Here is a 16,317-nt window from a genome sequence, read left to right on the forward strand (position 1 = left end):
TAAAATATTTCCCATAATAATTTGAAATATTATAAATAAAATAAGTTAAAAATGTTTAAAAAATTAAATAAAATATTTGTATAAGTTAGTATAAAATAAATTTACTCTAAAACAGACATGTCATTTTTTCCAATATGTTATTCTTCTATTTTATAATTATCAGTATTTTATTTGTAAAATCACACTACTACACTAGTATCATATATGGCTCATCTAAATTAATATATTTTAATTGCATTTTTGTCAAATATCTAAGTAATTGTTAAGGACAACAAATTGCTAAGATACCATATAATACTTTATTTAAATGTATTATAATTTGTCAACTAAAATTATGTAAAAATATATTACAATTGCCTATATTAGACTGCTTAACAGACATCATTTATCAGTCAAATTACATTTTAAGCTAAACTTTGTTTTAAAATAAAGATTAAAACTGTATTGTTCTACATTTCAGTAAAATACAAAAAATGTATCAAAGTTCATAACCCTTTAAATTAACTATTTTTTGTATTAATGCTTAGAATGACTTACACAAATTATGTTGATTCCAAACTTGTCAATTATTTAATAATAAAAATATCAAAAAATTATGTGTGGGAATTATTTTACAAGGTTTTAAAAGTTTCTTAATTAAAATTTTTAATAATACATTTTTAATCATACACATTTTTACTTGATACCTACTTAATTTCTAATTATTAATTATATATATTTTTTTATTTTTAAACAAAAAATTGCAAAACAAATATTTATAACTATACCAATATTAATACAATTATATTGATAATCTTAAGTCTATAAAATGGGAAGAAAAGTATTGGTTTTACAAAAAAATTTTTAGATGTAATTTGAATATGAATAAAATATACTTAAGCATATATCTATATGTATATGTCGCATCCACATAGTGAAACCACTCATTTCATGAACTGGATATCCAGATAGTGAAATTCGTCCAGATCGTGAATTTTGACGAAAATACATTATACGGACATCCATTTCATGAAATGGACAATATCTATATCGTGTACTTTGTGTAATTATTATTTTTTTATATAATGGTTCATAAACTATCATTATACATTTATACGTATATTATATTTTATTATATAAATAATTATATTTTAACAAAAATATTTTTATTTTATTTTTCACGATTGATTATGACATTGACTGTTACAAAGCATACTTTTCAATATCAATAAAGATAATAATGCTTTATCCGTGATCTATTATTATATGAGGCTATTAGAGAGATATCAAATTTAATTTCGGTAATTTCACATCCGATATCATATGAATGTTTCTTTATCGGACATTTGGTTGACAGTTGACAGACCTAACTCCTAAGTTGTTCAAAAGATAACATTTAGTGAGTGTTTGTGTATAACACAGTTAAAATATAATTATTTATATAATAAAATATAATATACATATAAATGTATAATGATAGTTTATGAACCATTATATAACAAAATAATAATTACACAGAGTACATGATATAGATATTGTCCATTTCATGAAATGGATGTCCGTCCATATAATGTATTTTCGTCAAAATTCACGATCTGGACGAATTTCACTATCAGGATATCCAGTTCATGAAATGAGTGGTTTCACTATGTGGATGCGACATAATAAATTCTAATTATATTATTTACTGAAGGGCAAGGGCCAAGGATACATATTATTTTCTACTACTCGTTATATCATAAAAAATTCGTTTAATTTTAACTTTATTTTAGACAACATATATCGCTGATATTAGGTGAGATGATTATAACTTGAAATATTTACCATATTCATCTTTATAACTGTTATTAACATTTTCTATAAATATAATTGTAAATTTTAAATTAATTTTCAAGCATTTATAATTTTTTTAGGACAATTATTACTTATTTACACATAAATATCTAAACATACAGTACAAAATCCAAGACATTATACGATATATATATAATTCAAACATGTATTAAATGTATGTAAATAATATAACAAAATTCAAATGTTCAGCTTTCTTTAAGGCATTTGTAATGTGCTAAACAGTAGTCCATACGCTAAAGTGATTACAAAAATAAAATCAAAGTATGGAACACTTCAAAAAACAATAAAAATATAATGTAATTTTTTTTTTAATTACATCTAAGTAGATGTATGAAACAAATTTTACTTTTATACCTACTACTTACAAATTAATTAAAATTATGTACATAGTAAATGTCAATATATATAGAATTTAACTTAACAAAATATAATACAAAACAAAATAAATGTGTACCGGGGATAAAATAAATGTATTTTAAATACAAATAAAAAATGTATACACAAAAAAAATGTAGGTACCTATGATAAAAAGTATTATAAAAAAAGTTAGCACTTTTTTAAAATTAAAATTTTATTATACGTATTTTTGTTTTTTAAACCATTTAAAAGCAATAAAATACTTGATGTAAGAAAAATGAAAGTATTTTCTATTCTTCCCATCAAAATCTCTAGTTCCACTGTATTTCATTAGCTAATATTTTATCTCCTTCTATTCTATTGTCACAGTACTTCAGATAACTTTGAATTGGCCTTGCAAAAAATCTAACGATACATTGGACAAAGAATTATTTTAAAATTGTAGCACCCTTCTGTTGTTTCTCAAATTATGGTTTTAAACATTTAAACCCATGTATAAATATTAATAATTCTTGTAATGGCTGGTAACAATGAAAACCAACAAGTTTTATTCGTACATTCTTGAGAATACTTTTATATTCAAAATGTGCATAAATACAAAATTCTTTCAAATAATATTTAATCCAAAATGTATATAATTGTACATTATATTTTTTACTTCCTGATTTGGATTGAAATAATATGTATTGTTACTGAAAACACCTTTTTTTTGACATAATTAGAAAATTTTTTTTATCGAATTGTAGTATCACGTACTATTTATTTAATCCCACTTCACTATGTGAATACGCTTCTACAGCCTATGCCAATACGCCACTGCGACTTTTATTAAAAAACCAAAAGAATACAGAATGAACGAAATAACAAATAACAATTATATAGGTATAAATGTGAATATTATAAAATATAGATGAATTGATGATTGCAGAAACGTTACGAGTCACATGTTTTATGAAATTGTGATGTTAGTAAATACGTAAATATATTAGTTTTGTGTCTCTTTATAAATAGTTTAAAAAATCAACATATAGGTACTGTTTTTATCTATGAAATTATAACCAGAAAATCTGATCGAGGACATTTTTTATTTTATGGATTGTGATATAGATTTTGACATAATAAAACACACATTAAGTAAAATCGACTAATTTTATATTACACGCGAATATCTCAATTTAATAATACAGTATAGCAATAAAACAAGTTTAAACTTAAAAACTTTCGTCTAACTTGAAACACTTTTCGAAAAACGTTACAAGTCAGAAAACCTTGAAAGCCAATAATAAGCTTACATTATATTATTTTTACACAGATATGATATATAATCATCAGAATATCGTATATGGTATGTTTTAATGAATGTTCATTTTTGGATTAATATTTTTTTAAATTAATTATAAAATACAGTTTTTTTGAATTATCTAAAAGTTTTGTACAATTGATTCGTGATATTTCTACAATCTTCGATTCAAATAGATATCACAGTCCACAACTGTTGCAAATTTGCCTACAAACTGGTCTGTGAGATTATACAAATAATTAAATAATATTAATATCTATGAGTATATAATATTTAATATTGTGTACAGTATACGTCACCGACAACAATACTACATTGCTTAGCGTTTAGCTCTGAATAACATAAACAATTTTATGTTTTAACTAATGATTAAATTCTATTACATTTCATAGGTATATATGATAAAAATATTTTTTCTTGTGTTTGTTTTGAAAAAAATGATTAACTCACGCACTATATTATATTACTATTATGTATAATTTTTGATAAAAATAAAATTCAAGATTACCGGTCTGTATACATTTATTTCATTACTTATTAATTTATTACCTATTATAATATGAATATTATTTTTATCTGACGAACGTCATAAACGTCATAACTTGGATCCAATTGGTATGTCTTTCATTCATACATAGGATTAGGAATTAATTAATATATATTTTTTCTCTCAGTCAGATAGGTGACTTATTAATCAGTACTCATCAATTATTTTTTTAATAAATGAGATTTTGTGCAGGAGAGTAAGTAATGCTCATAATTATATCACATTGTGTAGTGCGCCAAAGTTACTTATTGCTTGCGATAAAATCGTTCATTGGTAGTCGACAAAAACTGTTAATAATTTGTTTATAAAACTATAAAAATGAAAAGCTTTGTATTAATTTTGACTGCATGCTATTTTTTCACGTGTATTGTATCGTGAGTGAATATGTCGAAATTAAAACTGAACAATTTTCCAAAAAACAAGAAAAACAGTTTGTTTTTCGACATTATTCGGAACTTGCTAAAAAATTGATCACTTCCATTTTAAACGCGATGTATAGTCACAATTTTTTAATAGTTCATTAGACATTATATTAACAGTGATTTCAAATAGAAGTAAAAATACTAAAAATATCGTTTAAAAGTACAGCACGTGTATTTACTCGATTATTGTTGAAAAAAAATATGTATAAAGACTTAATGTTATGATGAACTCATAAAAATAAGCACATGTGTTATTTACATACAACTACTATGTCGATAAAATCAACATTATTTAAAATACGTGTATATTTGCACGGCTATGTCTTAAATCTTTTAAATAATTTTACAAAAAAAAAATAATTTGGATTTTAATATTATAAATGCACAACGATTTAATAACATTTTCGAAAAATATTTCCGTCTACCAATTAAAATCTTTCACGTTTGATTAGATTTTTTCGAACGATTTATAAATTTAGTATGTACATTTAATAATGACTATCTTGTCGTATGCGCTCTACTACCCAATTTATCTTTACTATCGTGACTTAATGCTAATAAAGATTATCACTCTCTTTTACGGCATGATATAATTTTTGGTCGTGTATTTAGTCATTGGCCGACAGTTCTTGGGTTTACACGGTTTTTATTTTCACTTTTCAATATACTTGCAAAAGAATTTTATACCATAATTCAAAATGAAAAATCAGCTACTAATTTTTTAATTTCTAAAAATCTTTTAGTACCTAAATGTAGAAAATATATTGTGCGATAAATTTATCTATTTATAATTTATAAATTGTAATCGTAATCCGTGCCGGACCAAATAATATTATTATCTTCAAAATTATCTAAACTGCGATGTTGGTCGGAATAAAATAAATCTAAAAATACGGTTTCCAAATATTCCTAAAGTTTGACTTATCTGTATATAAAGTTAATGCTTGTATCTATCACCTGTATATTTATATATGGTGTAATAAAAATAATTACTTATATTACTTACAATTAGAGTGGTAAAAACGGAAGAGTACAATCAAAAGGTAGAGCCCATACTGCAGCAGTCGTAATGTCGCCAGTAGAGCGCCTTAATTATTTTACAAAAACGTAAATACTTTTGTACATAACATAATAATATAATATGCTCAAAAAATTATATAATAATTATAATTCAGGTAATACACTGCACCTTATATGTACGTAAACGCTATACGGGTTTACAGTACAATACAATAATGTACTTGTTTAGTAATATAAATGTAATTGGCTAATTAGATAGGTATTCAACTGTTATTCAAATTAATAAAACAGTTTTTAAAAGCGCTTAATTTATAGTTTTAAATTAATAAAATACATATCAGTGTATTAAACAATATTTTTTCAAAAATGTTTGTACTCAGATTCAGAATACATATTCAAATAAATAGGTAACCGAAAAGTATGAAAATAATATTTTTTACATTGCATGTTCGATATTAATAAATAGTTTTAATACCATAGTTGGGTTTCGTGTAATATTTAATCAGTATTTCATAAAAAATAATAATGCTTACAAAAACAATTTTTAATAGATTTAAAATAACATGATAAAAATTTCGGTATTTAATTTGTGTGTAAATATTAAAAACGTAATTTTAAGCGATGAATAATAATATTCACACATGTAATATTTTTTTGTTATAAAAATTTCCATTTGTATATTATGATACATCGAATATTAATTACAAAATTAAAATCGTTTTTTATTACTCCATAAAATTTCTTATTTCAAAATTATTTCTTGAAGACCGATTCTTCATTATTAAGCATAATAAATCTTGCTTTCCCTACAATAAGTTTATGTTGGAGTATCTCAAGGACGTGAGTTATCACCTATCAACTATAATGTTTACACATCTGGTCTCCCAAAAACAAGTCATACAACTCGAGCAATTTAATCTAATGACACAATCATTCTAGCATAAAATTAAGATCCAATAATATAGCTGCCAACGATATTCAATTCCACTTAAATCAGATTAAAAATTTGACAAACAAATTGAAATTTAAGATAAACGAAAACAAATCAGTTTATGTAAATTTCACTATCAACAAAAACGACTGGCCTCAATTATCTTTTAATGACATATTTATAGCAATAAAACCCTAAAAATCTAACCAAATACTTGCAAACCACCGTAAAAACTTATAAAAATATTACCAAGAGACACCCTTATATGTGTATACAAAATAAAAAAATAAGTGTTCTCCTATAAACTATCTGAACCCGTCTTAATTAGAAGGTATTGTTTCCTCCTTCAAGTAAATTTAAGCCAACTTTATATTATTATACTTTCACATCATTCACTTATATGCTATATTTTTTGTAGACTGTATATTAGGCTTTTTTAATAAAAAAATTTTTATGTTACTAATTCTAAAATTGAACGATTAGTTTTCAATTATTATAATGTTTAAATGAAGAATAATAAAAGACCGTTTTTAAATTAAATTTAGAAAAATTATAACGTAGAAGGAAAATAGGAAAAGCATACTTGTTGAGTCTCCCTATGTAATAGGAAAAATACTAGTAGCGAATGAGATTTCACGGCCGGCTCATACATTTAAAACAAATAATAAAAACAACAACTGAACAATCTAAAGAGCTTATAAAAACCAGAGGTTCAATAATATTTAGTTATATTTTATTTATCACCGTTCGTCGCCAAAAAAACGTGAGGAGATATAATAAGATAATTCCATAAAAAAATGGCTTTAATTTTATTCAAGTCAAATGCTATTCTTTTAGTGTTATGTAGCAGCATATTATTGATTCATTGTACTTTAACAGACAAAAAAAGTAACTATTATTATCGTATATATATAAGATAATATGTATTTTATATAATTAACCTTCTAAAAATGCATATTAGGTAATTATACAAAAATTATTAAATGTATAAATAATAATAATTTAATCGGAAATTGTATATATTATATTTCATATATATGATCATAGAATATAATGTGTTTATCTATATAATTAGTTGAATTGTTTTTTTAGAAATACTTAAAAGTAAGTAAATAAAGTTATAATTCTCAATGTTGTATATTCCGTATAAAGTATTTTTCTACGATTATAATAATTTTTAAAGTAAAGAAAAATCCAATATATTAGATATATTATATTTTATAGGTATATTGCGTTATGATAATTAGGTAGAATGCTTTTAAAAATACAAATATATGTTAGTATTGTTAGTAAATAATTAATTTTTACAAATGTTTAAGGAAAAAAAAACTTACATATTTCATACTTAATAAAATTAACGAGAAGATATTTAGTGGATAATCTTTAAACATTTATGAGTCAGTATAGTACTATTACTGGCATTTTCCGTTGGTCTACAACTATTACGTCATAATCTATTAAACATTATAAACCTACTTTGATGATTTGAAAAATAATTTTTTTATTATAAATTGAATTCTGTTAATGAAGAATAGTATTTTAAACATTTTAAATAAAATTAGGTAGATTTAAGCTTAACAGCACAGAAAAATAAAATAAAATAGGTATATGTGAGTGCGTATAATATAATAATTATTTTTATATTTTTTGTAAATATTTATAAAAAATTGTACTAAACCTGATAATTAAAAATAATAATGTGTAGATCATCTAAGATGTATAATTTGTACTTTATTGTGTATTTATTTATAAATATGTGATTATATTGTCTTGGAAAAATTAAAACATTGATTTATTTTTCTAGGAAAATCTGAAAGTAAATATATAAAGCTATTATTATCAATTTTATGTATCCCATACAAAGTATTTACCTATGATTTAAATATATTTTTAAAGTAAAGAAAAATTCAGTGCATAGATATATTATATTAGTTTTTTTATAAACTATATTTTATATTTTGCGTTATGATGATTAGGTAGAATGCTTTTAAAAAATACAAATATATCTCTTATATAAAAATAAAATTTATATCTCAAATACATGTTAGTAAATAATTAATTTTCACAGATGATAAAGAAAAAAATTTAAAAGTCTAAAAAACTAAAATACTTCATACTTAATAAAATTTAACAAGAAGATATTTAGTGGATTTCTTAAACGTCATGCAGGCCAGTATAGTAGCATTACTGACATTTTCCATTACTTTTAACTTATTAAGTATTTATTACACATTACTATAGCTGTTCTAACACGGCGATGCCCGTGTATTAGTTTCTTTTTTGACAATTTTTGGTAAACCATGTGTTAGTATATAATTTAATTGCATTGATATTGCTAATATTACGTAGAATTCACAATTTAATAAAATTGTGTGTGTGTGCATTAATTATTATAGCACTAATAGATTAGAACTGACGATCGACGGCAGATGAAGGCAGCGCGTTTTCACCACTTCGCATTATCTTTGGTTATCGATTACTTGCGGCTGGTTTTATTAATACCAGTTATATACAGCGATTAACAGTCGGAAGAAAAATACATAATACATAGCTATATAAAATCTATAAAAACTTTTAAAAATCCCCTTTTACCCCCTTAGAGGTCAAATTTTGAAAAATCCTTTCTTAGTGCGCCCCTACTATAGTGCTTAAGAAACCTCTGTACAAAATGTCAAGTCTCTAGACCCAGCGCCCAGTGGTTTGGTCTGAGCGTTGATGAGTGTATAAGGGCAGTCTTCTATTTGTAAATAGATAAATATATTTTTAAGATTTGAAAAATTATATTTCTATTATAAATTGAATCCTGTTAATGGAGAATGCAACTTTTAAAAACTTAGGAAAATTTAAGCTTAATAGTGAAAAACAAAATAAAATATGTGTGCATATGATATAATACAATTATTGTATTTATATTCATTTGTAAATGTGTAATTACTGTCCTACAAAAATTTAAAATTAATCTAAAACGTTGAATTATTTTTTTAGAACTTACTAATAATAGTTATTCAGCTAACCATGGTAAATAAGTAAAGTTATAATTAATAATTTTGTTTACTTCGTACAAAATAATTATAATAATTGAAATTTGTAATATATTTTTAAAGTAAAGAAAAATCCAGTTAATTAAATAGATATTAGATTCAGTAGTTGAATTTACAGGATATAGTACTTTTTGCGTTATGATGATTATAATTATGTTTTTAAAAACACAAATAAATGTTGTACGTAAAAATTAAATTCATATAAATCCAAACATATTATGTTAGTAAATAATTAATTTTCAGTTGTTTATTGAAAAACTTTAAAAGTCTAAAAAAAAAATAACACATTTCATACAAAAAAAAATTTAATGAGAAGATATTTAGTGAGCCAGTTGTAGTGTTACTTAAATCTTTCATTGATTTGCTACTTTGAATAATCTATTATATATAAATATATTGTAAATCTATTACATAATTTGGGAAAAAAAATTCCTATTATAAATTGAATCTAAGTATTGGAAGTTTATAATTTAAATACATTTAGGCAGCTATGTAAAAAATAAAGTTAATTATAAAATATCAAACTTAATTTAAAAATGATAAAAAAGGGTTAAAAATTAGAATATAGGTACTTATTATACGATGTAAATATGGGCAAGAAGTTAATGAAAATATTTAACTCAAGTTAAGTTAAAAAAGCGTAAAATCGATGAGTTAGAAGTTAATCGTTAACAAATTATAAATTTAACTCGATAAGTTAAAATTTAATACAGAAAAAAACATTAACTTAACTCGGCTTAAAAAAAGTTTATCTATTTTTTTTTAATTAGTATGTAAATCACAAAAACTATGTTTTTCTAATTCATTAAATTATATAAAACAATTTTATTGAATTTTTATCATAATGTACAATGTAAAGTATAAATACCCTTTTAAGTTACATATTGTTTATTAATTTAAACTACACATAACTCAAATTAATAATTTTATAAATATCTTTTTCTTTTTTTTTTACATAATATAACAATTAAAGATAATAAAACATCAAAACAATATAATTTATAATTCATAATTGTATTAAAAGTTTCTGATATCAACTCAAAAAGTTACGTTATTTCAATTGTTAATTATACTCCTTAAGTTCATAAGTTGACTAGAAAATAAACTAACTAGTTAATGCCCACCTTTGATACTATGTATAATAATAATAATATGTATTGTATTGTGTATTTATGTGCAAATATGTAATTATTGTCTTAAAAAAATCGATAATAATCTAAAACCGCGAATTATTTTTTTAGCAGCCGACTCAACTACCCAAGGTACATAAGTAAAGTTATAATTACCGATGTTACTTACTCTATACAAAATATTAATATATTATTTTTATTGTCAAATAATTTTAGCACACGAGGTGGATAATATTAGTTTTTCTGGAATCATTATAATACCTATTGTGTTATGATAACTGAAATACTAATTATATTATAATATATAAACAAATAAATTCTTAGCAAACAAGTGAAGTATATCAAATAGTTTATGGGAAAAATTAAAATGTTTAAAGAAACTAACACGATATTTCCGTAATCAATGCAATTATTTAACGAGTAGATATTATTTAGCAGGCGATCCTAAGTAGTTGATGGGTCAGTAGAACAGTAAAAACATAACTGACATCGTCTCCGTTAGTTTGCGATTATTACAATATAATCTATTACAATGTATTATGAAACAAGATTTGAAAAACAATTTTTTAATTTATAAATTGAACCTTGTTATTGGAAACACAATCAGGCAGAGTTGGTCTAATCAATAATAATAATATTAATAATAAAAATAATGAATCACATATATTCATTATTATTTGGTAAAATAATAGATTTTTTGTAAATAATATCTATAAATTGTCAATTGTATAAACTGCGACTAAAAAAAATTGACAAACTCTTCTAGAAATAAATTTTTTCCATCGTTAGAAAATCAGAAATAACTATATTATATTCATGGCAATAATATGGACTCTGCACCATACATTTACGAAAATTATAATTTATTTTAAGACTAAAACACAACATCGTTTGTATTATGTTTGGCGTATGTAATGCCTATTTATTTAATCATAATTTACATTATATATACATATACAATCACGATAGCTACAAGATAAAATATTAAAATTATTTATTTTTTTTTTTCATAGGTAACACGTCGTATCAATCGGATGGTTTAAACTACGGTACCGGCATAGTTTTATCATATTCGCATGTTTCAGATGCAAGTGGAAGTGGAGGGTACGGCGGAGGCTATGGAGGCCATGGAGGAGATGGCGGAGGAGACGAGTAAATAATATCAAGTTAGACAACCAGCTGATATTCAAAATAAATAGGCACCTGGTCGATTTCACCAAGTCTTGAATATAGTTACAAATATTTCAAATTATAAACTTTAAAAGTTTTCCGAATAAGTTTATCGTACGACGCGTATTAACCAATTTAATTTAATTTATTATTTTATATTTGTGATTTATGTCTTATTTTTCTTTCTTTGTCATCACAGTCTCTTGTTGTATTTTACGCAATGAAACACTTTTAAAATCAATGAATAAATATAATTTTGAATTGTACGCATAGATATTTTAAATACCTAAATCATACATTTTAATATATATATATTTATTTTACATTAGAAATTCACCGTACAATGTGTCTACTTCTAAATAATATAAATCAAGACATTAAATTAAATTGATAAATAACTTATTAGTATAGTTGTTAAATATTATCGGGACACAATTCGTATGAAAAGGGGATCTTGGGACGCAATTCGTTTGCACCGACTATTTTAAACATTACTATAAATATTAATATAAAAACTAACTACAAGTGTAATATTAAATTTAATATATACCAATATATTAATAATTAATAAATTTTAAAAATTACCTAAATAATAAATAGAATAGTGCACACTGCATAAAATTAAATTTCAAATGACAAAAATGTATTTTAATTAAATGTAATTAAAATTGTGATTGAAATATAACTACACCGTACAATTTATATTTGATATATATAATCAAAAATTAATTATAATGTTTGTATAATTAAAAAAAAAAAATTTTATAAATATCAGTTATATTTTAAAACTATATTATTCTTTATAACCTTATACTTAGGTATCAAGTAAAAAATTAAACCACGTAATTTATCAATTACAACAAAAATGTAAAGAGTTCAAGTGGTTGGACGTTCAATGGTCACGAGACACTGTTATATAATATACTACAATATAGAAAATATAATGTACATGAATTCCGCCCAATAAATTTAGGGTAGAACTTATTTACTTGACATATAGAAAAACAAATCCCTCTTCAATACCATGTACCAAATATAAAACAACGTTTATAGTAATATGTAGTGTCATTTATCATAGTATATACAAACAAAAATGAGTCATCAATAAAAAATAAAAGTAAATCCAAACATTCATCTAACATTTCAATAATTTTATAAACAGTTTTAAAAGTAATATATTTTTACTTCACTCAAAATTACAAGAGTTCTGACTGAGGTCTGAGATTATACGCATTGGACACTTACAGATTAGTAAACATAGTATTAACAATTATTCTGCTATCTGTTCATCTATTATAAAGAGTATAAAGGACAAAATTTTCAATTTGGTTTTTAAGTATAAAGTACAACTTTTAATAAAGAAAAAAAAGTAGTTGTGATTATGTGATTATAGATAGTAGAACGAATAAATATTAGTACCTTATTGTAAAATGGTCAAAAAAGATGCGTTATCACTTATCATGTTGTATCGAATTTGAATAAAATATGTTTTTCTGAATTATAAAATATAAAATTGCTATTTTGTATATTTTAAATTAATATTAATATTAAGTTTATATTTTTATTGAGATACATATTTAGTTATTTGGACATTTCAATCAAATAAAAATAAAATTAAAAAAATCAGACGTCAAAAAACGTTACGAATCTTATTGAAATTCGGACAAACCATTGCCGCATACCTTAAGTAATACGTTACTTACTTAGATTTTAATCATTTACCATACGCGATATGATCTCATAACCAAAACGTACACTTAAAACCTATAAACTTTTTTAACAACTATCAATAATTATTATTCAAATTCAATATAAAAAATAAATATATATTGATCAAACCGAGTAGTGAGAACTGATGTACTGAAAATGGACAACACATGTTTATATCAGTATAATAAAATAGTGTAAGTATCTAATACATTACTTATATAAGACAATTCTAAGATAAAGGTTATTTTGATAACCTCATAAATTACTATCATCTGAACGTCAGAAATTATTAAATGTTATCTAAAATATTTTTAAATAATTCAGTAATACATAACTAATACAGTTATACAATATTGATATGATAATTTGTTTGACGTATAATGTGAAAGTAGGTACCTATTTAATAATTATACAAAAAATGATTTTGATACATTATCATAAAACAGAGTGCATTATTTTCTTTAACTTAAACACAATAACATTTTTTTTAAACAACAAGAGTTATTCAACAATCTGTTATTTACACTGACATAGTAGCCATATATGTAGCACGAAAAATTGATTTGAGTTTCAAACACTGGAAAAAAACATAAAATGAACATTGAGTAGACAATCCTATTGTAAGAAATGATGACAAGTATTTTGGTGATGGTTTCAAGATGATCCAATGAATATTGAGAGAGTTATTCAACAATCTGTTTTTTACATTTGAATATGTCTATTACACTTGTACATTTGATGTAAAAAATGATTTTAATACATCTAAAAAAAAAACAAATTGAACTTCTAGACTAAGAGGTGATAATAAATCTTTTGGTTTATGTTGAAAAATTGTTAATTGGATATTGATTGTTTTATAAGTTATCTAACGTAAATTCTAACTCATTTACAGTAAGATTATTGCAAAAGAATTGCCGGATACTTAAAAATTAGTTTTTAATCAAAATAATCTGTTTTTAATTTAAATTACCTTTTTTAATGGCTAAATATACATCAATGTCAGCTATTGTTCCTCCACCAACATATGATAAAAAGACATTCCTATACACATAGACAACTTTCCTAAAAATTAAAAAAATAATTATTATAATAAACATAAGTACTTATATCAGAGAATACTTACAACTATTTAATCAAAAATCTCGTGTTTTGACACCAAATTATTGACCGAGACTGGACAATGAAAACCTTAATGCTCAACACTGGCACATGCCATAAATCTTACGATTGAGATTTAATCGATAGTGAACAAGCCCAAACATGAAATTTAACGCATATCACATCTGGCTGATAGAAGTATAGTATATCAAATTCGCACCCAATAGAATCCATATTTTGTTGTTGACCTAAACATAAGAACGGATTACCATACATTAAACTTGAAAATTATTGCATTTAATATTTTCTGTCAATCATTTTTTTACATTATCCTAATTTTTGTACACTTTATGACTAGGTATATGAAAGGAATAGATTTTAACAATCATTTATTTCATTATAAAATTAAAATATCATATACGACACATGCATGAAAACATTATAAAGAACTTACCCACTTTCAATTTCGATTATAAATCATCTTCTTTCAATGCTAACTTGAACACAACAAAATCGCGTGTCTCGAAAAAATGAAGTATACATTGATCATTGTACGTTCAAAACGCGTAAAAATAACAATCTTTTGGTTCCGCTGCTAAAACAATAAAAATATGAAAATAATTTGTTACTATGACGTGAAGAGACGACAAAATAGCAACCGTTTAAACTAAAATAGATTTATACATGATAACGGTAGGCGGCAATCAATGACTAAATATTGTATCGTATGGTTGAGTAAGAGCATTCTATCATTCACGAAATTAAGAATATAAAACATACTATAGTAAGGGTAATTAATTTTAAAAACATTTACAATTAACTGCTTTTAACGTCAAATACACAGGAATAAAAACAAACAAAAGTATTCAAACTTTATAATAACAACCGACGTTAGATAATCATTTACTAGACCACTGTATAATAATAAACTAGGATAAAACGGTCTTGGTAAAAACGAAAAACACAATAATCAATGACGTAACGCTAAAAGCAAAATGAAAAAAAATATAAAAATTATATTTCATCTTACTGTAAATCTGATGAATAACCAATGACTTATTTAAATTATTATAGATAAGAGAGCTACGTCTATTTTGATAACATGGTTTAAAATACTGAAAAAACTACAAAAACAAAAAAAAATTCTAATGAGTAGACCTTCGAGAGTAAGAACATTGACGAAAATTGGGTTTTGTTACAAAGTGATCTAAATGATAAATGAATAATATTTGGTGTGGTATTCAGCTTTCAGTTTTGTAGACGTATATTGTGGAATATTTTTAGCAAGATAAATTATTTAATGACTTCAAAAAACTGTTTAAAAATAAAAAATTAACAGAGAAAACATACTTGCAGAGTAAAAAAACACGAACAATCATTTGGTGTAGGTTTCAAGATGATCCAATGAGCATTGAGTGCGTTTTATAAAAAACAGAATTTAACATTTGTTTATAAAAATTATATCCGTTCATTTGAAATTATGTATAACTTTGACACGGCTTCGACGGGTACTGTGGTGTCGAATTTTAATAAAAGTGTGAACCCGCAGATAGCCGCTCACGTCTTATTATTGATTTGACGGTAGACACGCGACCAAATGCGTTTGGTTAAAAGAACAAAATACGGTTTTCAAGAAAGAAAAACAAGATTGATATTTATTTTCAGCAAGGAAAAAAAATATATGTAACAGAGACGGACGGCATTGTCGCGTTATACAAGACCGATTCCATGACACTTTTACATAAACAATAACGTGAC

Source organism: Melanaphis sacchari, unplaced genomic scaffold, assembly GCF_002803265.2.
Source record: "Melanaphis sacchari strain LSU unplaced genomic scaffold, SCAv2.0 Contig484_pilon_pilon, whole genome shotgun sequence".
NCBI classification, from domain to species: Eukaryota; Metazoa; Arthropoda; class Insecta; order Hemiptera; family Aphididae; genus Melanaphis; species Melanaphis sacchari.